Source organism: Pseudomyrmex gracilis, unplaced genomic scaffold (genome assembly GCF_002006095.1).
Source record: "Pseudomyrmex gracilis isolate BER0280 unplaced genomic scaffold, ASM200609v1 scaffold_60, whole genome shotgun sequence".
Lineage (NCBI taxonomy): Eukaryota > Metazoa > Arthropoda > Insecta > Hymenoptera > Formicidae > Pseudomyrmex > Pseudomyrmex gracilis.
This window is the reverse complement of record NW_018020644.1, coordinates 408,038-417,567: the sequence shown is the minus strand read 5'-3', so window position 1 is coordinate 417,567 and position 9,530 is coordinate 408,038.

Genomic DNA, 9,530 nt, shown 5'->3' with positions numbered 1-9,530 from the left:
GCTGTGATTGCCCTGGCGGTGACCCCATAAAAATACGAGTAGCTTTTTGAACGACCGCACGAAAAATGGCGAGCTTCACGTACTTTTTTCACAAAAACCTCAGCTCGCGATTCGATACGTCAAGCTTGAAATTTATAGCTTCGAAGAGAGATGAGTGAATGAAGAATGTTAACAAAATTTTTTCTCGTAAGAATCATTGACACAGTCTCTCTTTCTGCAACTATTGACGAAAATATTGTTATTTTTGCGTAGGTATATTTTATTACACGTTTTGCCCGCGCGAAGATTCAACAACGCGCGTGTTATGTCCGTAACGTTATATGAAGTTACAAAAAAAACCGACAAGTTAATTCATTCTTGCTTCTCGAAATCCGACCGCGCGATTCGAACATTTTTATTCATTCACAGATTGCGCGCGCGAGAAAAAAACTCTCTTTTCGAAACTCGATAATAATCCCGAAAATAACTGAATCGCGAAAATGTCTGCCAACCTCGCGCGACAGTATGAAAAAGACGAAGTTTGTTGGTGCGACAGCTCTCCTATATATTCGGTATTGTGTGACGCAAACGACAAACAATCTCTCTGGGAGCCGTCGGCCGTGTATCACGCTGTAACACCGGCGTTTCATCGCTTGTAGTTTCGCGCTCACGCGCGCGAAACGTGTATACGCGACGCGGATCGCGCTCTCCGCGGGGACCGAGCGATTAAAATTAGCGAGGAAGCGAGGGAGGAACGTTCGATGGAGTTTCCTCCACTCTGCGACAAATGATTCACTAAGGAGATGGAGTCCCGTTTTCGCGCTCTGCTCTCGGGATAGTATACTCCATCTAATCTAACTCTAGTACGTTTCCGCCATTACTCAGCGAGTTCACCAGGTAAACGTTCACTTCTCTGGAGATTGGACCGCGAACGGAGCATCTATCCGATGTATCCGCGTCATTATATCATCCGTCGTTATTTCCGTGTGTGTGCGCACACGTGTGTTTCCATCCAACTATGTGCTTGTTCTCGAGTAATTTAATGGTTCAACATTCGAGCAATTTGGAGACATATAGTTGCAAATATAGTTGAGATGCGCGTACTTTATATATACAGCTATATGACAAACGATGGAAAGCATTTTTTTTTCTTGTAAATCGATGAATTAAAAGAAATAGAATTCTGCGTATAGTTTTTGGAGATACGTTATTTATACGTATGTCAATACGTATGGGCATGTCAATTTCCGATAATTGCATTTTTCGCAGTCTGTTGGTTGTTCTCCAAAAAAGTCCGCGTGCCATTTTTGCGGTTGCAAATTCCGTATAAAACGCGTTTGCGAAACACTCTCCGCGTAAACGCTCACCGCTGCGTTAATGCTTTTCAATTTGAAGCTTTGGAATGCAGCACTATGGAATGATGCTGCATACGGACGTCAAAAGGATTGCAATTAGAGGTGAAATTCGTCAACGATGTGCATGTGCGTGTTAATACACGTAATTGTTAAGAGTTTTATATTGTTCTCTCTTTCTGCGTGTGTATTGAAACGTAACGTGAAGAGAACATTACTAATAATACAACACAGTACGCTTTGATTATTCATCGTTACAAGTAAATAATTGTTTTTGGTGTCAATATCGTCATTCAGTTTTGTAATATCTGTCTGCAATATCCAACGAAAACGGTTTATCTGATTTCATGACAGAGAGATTCCGGAAAAAGAGAAGAAAGAGAGACAGTCGGTTCTCTCGATCGACCGACATACACAAGACGCTTCTCATTCGAGTTCTCACCCTTTGCGAGAAGCTATCCCTTGGGGTTTGTGGAAACGAACCGGAAACGAAATTTCTATATCCTGAAGGAAAACAGTTCGTTTCCTCATTCGAAATCCATAGAGCGGAAAAATACGCGTGTTTGTTGCATCGATACAATTTCTCTGGCCTTCTCGGAACATCTGCTAGTTTTTGCACGAGGGTGCGAGAAATTACAACTTTCTTATATTCGAAGAAGTTTCCGACAGATTCGGAACGCCATATTCCCTGAGAGTCTTAGGAAAATCAATAAAAAAAGATTATCTGGTAAAATATTCATTGAAAGAGTTTTTCAAGTTTCTCGCTTTTATGTCGAAGCGTGACTTTGTCAGATCGGCGCCATTGTAGTCTGATCTACTTTTTTTACTTTGTTACTCAATACGCATTACAATACACAAGGTATGTTACAATTTCCATTTTCGCTTTATAGATCCGTTTGTGAGTGACAAAGTGAACGCGAGAGAAAAACGCGAATCAATAAAAGCTATTTACAGATCAAACAATAGCTTTTCAATAAAGTCGCGTTCTTTTTTTTTTTTTTTACAAAAAAAAGCAATTTTTGATGTTATCCATAACTCTTTTCTCCTCTGCAGGTTATGTTTTCAGAAAAAAAATCATATGGAGACAGCAATTTAACAAACACATAAACCTCATGCCTGATTTTACTGCAAATGTACAGATTTATTGACAAGTCACAAAAAAAGAACAGGAAACTTCAGAAAATAATAACAACAATAACAAAAAACAAGAAAGTTTATACACTTTGAAAGCAAAAATATTTTTCAAGAGTGAATGTCACAATTTGTGAAAACAACATTCAAGTAATTCATCTTGCAGTCGTTGGGAAACGGGAACATGTTCGTGAAACTTTGGCAGTATGTACATATCCCCGTCGAATTATCGCTTTTCAATTTAGCGCTCGGAATTTGCGTTTCTGACAATATTTACGACACCCTTTTCCACGAGGAAGAATGAATAGCATGAAGTGCAGTATACCCTCAATGTACCGACATTGCGCTACGCGCGTTTCTCCGTCAAATTAAAGTAACATTTGCGTTGCGCGACGTTACAGCGCAGATGCAGCAGCCAGTCGCCGCAGCGTACCACTCGATTTCCTGCGTCCGAACAACAACTGTCATTATTCAATGTCGACTGTCACGAGGAACCGTTTATAACGCGCCGAGAGCGCGCAAAGCAGGACCACGTCGGACAACTCGTTAGTATCGGTTATCGACATCAACAATGGGAGCGTGCTTGGCGGCTTCGTTTAACGCCGTTTCAACTCTCCGCGGGGTAATAATGTCACGCATTACCCGTCCCGAATTAGTATCCTGGGAGAAGAACGTCCGTGAAAACACTTGTCGCGATAATCGGTCATCTGGACCAAAAGAGGATTATGACATTTCCTATATATAATTAAGTTGATAATGAGGATAATCCCGAACAAATTATTATCTTCAGTATTTACTGTTAAGTTTCATTTGAACTCGAAAAATGTTGGAAAATAACAATATAACGTGATACCTATTTAACATCTGAATTATGATGTTAAGCGAGTTTATTAAAAGCAAACAAGATGTTTGTACACGTTTGATGTCGTTAAAACGTTCATCGAGCGAAAACATGTATTATACAAATAGTAAAGTAAGAAAACACTTTATTTTACCACATTCATCTTATAAATTTGCAGCAAATTGATATTAAATATTTTCCATGCCAAAACACTTTCCTTCATCAAGGAAGCAAGCAGCGCACTAATTATAATTATTCTTTTTTACATTACTGTTTGATAAAAACAAAATATATCTATTTTTTGTTCAACTAACGTTTCAAACTTCAACGACATGACATTTTAATTGGTAATGAAGCGGAGTGCAGAATTAGTACTTGAAATTTGAAAACACGATTTTAAAATACGATGTGAGCATTGCAAATATATGAAGCTTGATTGGGCGCAATAATGAATTGGTCGTGTCTGGTTTACGTAATATTGATTCAAAGAATTCAAGTAGAAAAGAAAAACGCAAAGGTTTTATGTAACGCGCAAATGCATTTTTAACTTGAAGCTTTTTTGCAGTGAACATCAAAAATACATAAAATATATTTGATGCGCTATTTTTACGTCGTATCAATTTATGCAGCAGAAGCGTATGCGAGCGACCGATGGTCTCCAGCGATATATACATTGGCGAGATATTGTTGATTTACGCAAAAAAGAAAAATGATCTTCTTTGGAAATTTACGTTATTTTTTTCAGTTTTCATTGCTGGATTATTTAAGTAAAACTTGTTGATTATTACGATGAGAAGCTAATTAAATCTGTACGTCCTGAAAGAATTAATTTGCTTGCAATATGATAATTCGAGTGAATGCGAAATGTGGGCGATAACTCGGACGGACGAAAAATCGCAGGGATATTTCGCGTGCCAACAATAATTCGCGAGCCTAGTTCTCGGTAATTTATAAGCCTCCCCGTCGGCTCGCATTAACCGCTAACGATGACTAATTTTGTGGCCAAGTCAATTAGGATTTTAAATGAGAGAACATCTGAGTTTCTCTTTCTTTCGTTTTTTCTCATATTCTTTTTTCCTTTTTATCCGCGCGGATAATGTTCATCGTAATACTTATCGTACATCTTCTCTTTACTTTAGTACTTTCTTTGAAAGCAACACATCGCTCATGTTTAAAAATTTAAACTTGCAAGGTCGTGTCTCTTATCCATTTAAAAAGCTGTAGAAAGTAACCTTGTAAGTAAAGTATTTCCTATCAATTTATTGTTTCGCTTAACAACTTTGCACTTGTCAGAACGAGTGAGAGAGAGAAAGAGAAAAAGAAAGGAAAGAGACTTACCGCATGTGTCTAAATTCTTGCTGGTATTAGTATCCCTCTGTTGTCTTCTTTTTTTTTCGCTATTGCCGGTCTAATCCTAATAGAAGAGCAGCTTGCTCAATGTGGTCACGTTCGCTGGATCTTCTCCCGTGTGGATGCAGGGAAGGTTTATAAATTTTCCAGACTCTCTTCTCGCGATCACATCTCTACTCTTTTCGCACAAGTCCCTTCTTCAGTTTTATCCTCACGTTGCTGCAAGCACGGTGTTAGTATCCATATAACGCGAAATATAATGCAGTGTTATAACGCCTCTTTTTTTCGATTAATACAATTATACAAGCAACGGAAGTTATTTCAAACTGATGAGATATTAAAACATAACTGTGTTTACTGTAAAATTTCTGTTATTAGATTTGCATCGGGCATCTCGGATATATGAAATAGATTAAATAAAGGTACCTTGTAGTTAAGCGTAATAATACTCTCATGTGTATTATATAGTTTGTAAGACGGTCATGCTTTGTTCCGTTTCTCTGTGTGTTGGCGAGTACTGTGACATTTCAATCCGGTTTTTAAAGACACCAAAGTAAAGTCACGTGACTTTAGTCACGTGTTGTTTTTCCCCTCCTCTCTGTCATGTGACTTTAGTTTAGTCGCGTGTCTTTAAAAACTGGATTGAGATGCGCGACTTTTTGTTGCGTGTGAACTTGACGCGAGGCTCTATCGTGCCTCTTGATTCTGTCGTTGACATATTGATGATGGAAAAAATAAGTTTTTTTCTCGACTCTGTGCAATTTCACTTTCTCTCTCTTTCTCTCTTTTTCAGTAACTGCGCGAATAAACTCTAATTGATTACTTTCAACAACATGCGCATTTGCCGAAATAGCATTCTTGTTGTACGCAAAGAGTGATCTTTCCGAGTGTTTTTCGTGTCTCTTACTCGATTCGCATTCCACCGTAATCTCCATTTTCTTTTTTTTTTCAACCAAATTTGCATTCGCAAAGCCGTAAATGTAAATTGCGATTCTAATTAGCAATTACAATCGGCGGTAACCTGGTGTACACTATGCTAATTTCTCGGATTCCTCTAATTGTGTGTATTTACATCGTGAAAAGAAAAAGAACATTATGGAAGTACTTATATACATACGGACACTCGATGAAGAATTAAATGTATACGTTGTTGTTCATCGTCTATTTATTTGTCAATTAAAGACACTTCGAGTTAATAACGACGTGAGGATTTCTTAGCGTCAAATTGCTCTCGACGCATCTCATGTTTCCGCCAGAGTATCGAGAGTGCTGACTATTGCAATTGATGATAACTGCAGCTTGAGAATTGCAGCGATAACAGTTGGCGCGCTTTGTGTCCGGGAGGTAACTTGTTCCTTCTGAGGTTGAATCGTGTTGGTAGTATCTTCTCTGTGAAACACGAAGAACTTTTTCTTTCGATTGCGCGCAATATTTTTCGAGGACCGAGTAAAATGTCCAAGCGAATTTTATTTCGTGTATCTTACACAGTGATAATTACATAAAATTAAATAAAAATATATCAAATAAATAAAAAAAAGCTTATAGTATCGAAAACTTCGTAACGTTTACACACACAACGTACAAACGTTGATTGAATCTCAAATTTCTGAATAACAAATCCGATATCGGAAATACGGTGTGACGTGACGCGCGTGCATGAAAAATATAAATTAATAAAATAAACAAGCGCAAATATGAATGCGTGCCATTGGTAATATTGGTTGTCGGGGTCCAAAACGAGCTCAATTTCGAACAAGTCGCAGCTGGCCGACGCGCGGATTACGCACGGCTATAGCGGTAGTGCTCGTGTACGTAGTGTCGTATAACGTGGAATCACGGACGTATAATAAAACACAATACACACGCAACACCGCAGCGAAACAAAGAGGAAGGAAACTCGCGAGCGGAAAAACGGCTAAATTAACCGGCTGCGGGCAATTCATTTTCAATTACATGTGTGCAGGTGCGTGAAAAGTAGAAGGGAGACAACGTGACGCAGGAGAAGAGAGCGGCCGCGTAGTTTTACGATCGTAGGGAAGCGCGAGCAACGGACCGAAAGTTATGGTTTTCGCCTTGCCTTCGGCAAAGCGCCTCGGTGCCGTGCCACCGCTGCGTTATCGGGATTCCTGAAGCGTCTCGTAAAGCACACGCCACTCCACTACGGATACGCCAGAATAGCCGGAAAACTGGTAACGAGATCGCCTCGCGTGCCATTTATCGCCGCGCAGATAAAGCGAGCGCGCCGCGACCGGCTCTTCGTCTCCGCGTGATCTCATTTTTCGTGCGAATGCGATCATTATTTGAAGATATATAAAAATGAAACGTGGGATCGTTTGCGACGTTTTTACGTTTTTTTTTTATAGTATGTTACTCTTAGTGTAAGAAATGTGAACTTGTATATTTTTCTGAAGAAATAAAGATACGGTTGTATACTTTTCATGCCATTTCATGTTGGTATTACGAGTCGTATAATCGCGGAAAAAAAAACAAAAGCTGGGTTTTACATTTCAGATGGCAATTATTGTAACGTGAGTCTGCAGGTGTGCCCCGAAGGTATACTGATTCGCAATTACGCAAAATTTGCGCACAATTCGATGGTAATCGTCGCGCGCCTTTCGCTCTCGCGGATGGAAAATTTAACGATTGCACGTGGTCGCAATTTCGGCATGTTCGTATATTGTCGAAGTGTCGCACTCGCCGTTGTTATTTCCGCTCGCACGTTAACGACAGATACGTGCAATTAAAGCGATTTAAAGGGATTCAATTGCTTCCATTTTGCACCTGCCGCGCCGCAATGCGGACGAGCGTCGTAGGTATCGCCGCGCCCGCCCGCCAGCCGAATAAATTGAAACAACTGTTTTCCCAACGGCGGGCTAAACGTCGGCCAAATTAAAGAGCGTGTTACAGCAAACGTGGGCGGCAACACATATAGCCGTCGCCGACCGGAAAACAACGACGCCGGTTTTACACGCTTTTATCGCATGCATTTTTTTTATGCGAGTTTTCATTATTCACTGTCGACGCTGTACGACCATTTGATCGATGCGGTCGCCGCGAAAATCCATACAATTTCGGCAAATAACGTCGATGAATAATATTGAACATTGGTGCTGATATAAACATAGTTTATTGGATTAAAAAAGAATTCAACGCATATTTTTATGCGTTATTTATTACACGTGAAAGAAAAATTGCCAGTACAATTCTAAAAACACATAAAACTTTGGTATTTACTGACGTCATGTATATACACAAGTTAACAAAATATATATATATATACTTATAACAATATATTTAACAAATTAACAATGTAACAATATATACGTATATTTTGTTTTTGAGAGGTATTTACTATTTGACATAAATATCGCTAATGTGTACATACCGAGCAGAAACTTGTTATCTGGAATCGTTTTCAGTAAGTCGAATACGAAAGCTCATGAAGTCCGATCGTTGCGCGCGCAATAGCAAAATCGTCGTTATTACATTTATCTTATCCTTTCTTACGATGCTCGCATTATAAACGCATCGCGGGCAAGAATGATGCAAGTGTCACACTGCGGCGGTTTCTCGCAACAGAATTTTCCGTTCTAGCGTTAAACACTATTTCCATTCATCGTGTCGCCGGGAAGAGGCATCGGGGATTTACACTTGACAAGTTATAAAAAGGTGGCGACGAGCGGCTCATGGGAGATGGGAAGACGTGAGCGGGATATTCAGCCGTATTTTTCACGATGTTGCGGCCACGACAACTTTCCATCGGCTCTAACGCGAAAACAAATGTCCTTCTCGTCCGCGTCGTCGCCGCCAAAAAGAAACTCACGACTCACGAATCCTTGAAAATGAACTTTCTCGAGGAATCTACTTGCTAAACTTTTTCCAAAGAATCATATTTTATATTTTTTTGTTGAAAATTTATTGCTCTTGCTCTATATAGAATGAACTATAAAAATGACAACTTAATGTTATATAACAAAGGATAGAAACTGTACTTCGGTTTTTTTAATGAAATTGATAGCGATAGTCAGAATAAATTCAGCAATAGATGTTTGACAATTTAGAATCAATATTTTTTAACATCTATCGCCGGCTGAAGAACTGAAACTGTCGAGGGCAAGAGATTCGTTTGTTTGTACGAGACACAGAATTCTCTAGAGCAGAGCATTTTTTTCTTCCTGTAATATTATGCATGGAAGGTATGGAGCAGCGGGACTTAAATTACGCAATTCTTCTTTATGCGACCCACAAAATTCTATAGAAATTGCCTTTATTACGGATCACAGCGCTGCTTCGTCTTCTTTTTTTGTTTCAATCGATACTTTGCTATTACTAATTGTCTCGATAGGTTTTGTTCGAACAAGCAGAGTACATCAAGTTAATGAACCTGAAAAATTGCCTTTTACATAATATTATAAAGAAAAAAATAATTACAGTTTAACATAGAGAAAAAAATATCAACAAATTTATATTTATTACAGAATTTTTATATATCATTTTAATACATGTATATAAAAGTTAATATATTTTTATATTTGCAATATTGTTTACTTGTGAGATAATGAGAGACACAATTAACACAAACACCCCTTTAAGCTTACAACAATTTCAATTTATTGCGGGTATATATATACACATCTGTGATAAAATTAACTAATTATAAATTGAGACCACGAGCAATAGGATATAATTATTTCACATTGAAACCCGCTTTATAGCATCGTGGCTTTGCGTGAATGAAATGCGTATTATTAAGCTGTCAGAGGTGAACGATAAATAAGAATCCTCGATATTCATTGTGAGCCCTTCTGCGTCGATCACAAACCGATCGCGAGTGACGTTTTTTTTTTTTTTTCACGCGCGAATAAGCCACCTGTCTC